This window comes from Lagenorhynchus albirostris, chromosome 13 (assembly GCF_949774975.1).
Source record: "Lagenorhynchus albirostris chromosome 13, mLagAlb1.1, whole genome shotgun sequence".
Lineage (NCBI taxonomy): Eukaryota > Metazoa > Chordata > Mammalia > Artiodactyla > Delphinidae > Lagenorhynchus > Lagenorhynchus albirostris.
Genome location: NC_083107.1, coordinates 1,063,718 through 1,064,691, shown reverse-complemented (window position 1 = coordinate 1,064,691; position 974 = coordinate 1,063,718). Strand labels below are relative to the sequence as shown.

Below are 974 nucleotides of genomic sequence, written 5' to 3'. Positions count from 1 at the left end.
AGAAGATATAGGGGGGAAAAGCTTCTTGACAGTGCTATGGGCAATGTATGTTTGGATATGACCCCAAAAGCACAGGCAACAAAATCAAAAAAAAAAAGAAAAACAGATTGCATTGAACTATAAAGGTTTGAGGAGCAAGGGAAACAAATTTACAGAGAGCAGAGTGTACCTACAAAATGGGAAGCAATATTTGAAATACCTATCTAACATATATAATATACTCAAAACAACTGAGTAGAAAAAACACAAAAAATAACCTTCTTTTTCTTTCAGTGACACTTTTCCTTGCTTCGATATATTTTGTCTTTTTCTGCCTTTGAAGTGAGCTCCCAATTACAAAATATCAAACTAGTCAAAAATGCTAGCCACTGGCACAAGATGGGGAAGCCCACAAGCACGAACAGACAGCAGCAGGTGGCAAGAGGTGGGAATTGACTGAAGCAGTGGTTACAAATGGTCAAATGCTGGGCAGCTAAAACTATCCAACAGGTTGTGCCCTAACGTTAGCACAGGTTAGACCAGTCACTACCTTGGCGGGTGGCCTCAGTGCACTTGGGTTCAGATTCTACAAGGCAGTACAATTCCTTCCAGTTAAGAGTTCTTGCTTACACCTCTTGGCCGGAGGGCCCCGGACCAGCCTATTAGTTTTTCAAAATGCTGTCGTAGTGCTTGCTTTGGGAGCACACATGCTAAAATTGGAACGATAGAGAGAAGATTAGCATGGCCCCGGTGCAAGGATGATACGCAAGTTCATGAAGCGTTCTATATTTTTTTGTGACCACCTAGAGGGGTGGGATAGGGAGGGTGGGAGGGAGACGCAAGAGGGAGGGGATATGGAGATATATGTATACATATAGCTGTTTCACTTTGTTATACAGCAGAAATTAACACACCATTGTAAAGCAATTATACTCCAATAAAGACGTTAAAAAAAAAAAAAGGAAGTTTGGGGAGAACTCTGGAGAGATCAGGCA

The 974-nt window shown here is 41.7% G+C and overlaps 1 non-coding gene across 1 annotated transcript; it reads left to right on the top strand.

Annotated features, from left to right (window-relative positions):
* Positions 1–665: 665 nt before the first annotated feature.
* Positions 666–772, top strand: LOC132532022 (U6 spliceosomal RNA). The gene has a single exon (XR_009544283.1). It is a non-coding gene; the product is annotated as a U6 spliceosomal RNA (small nuclear RNA).
* Positions 773–974: the final 202 nt, after the last annotated feature.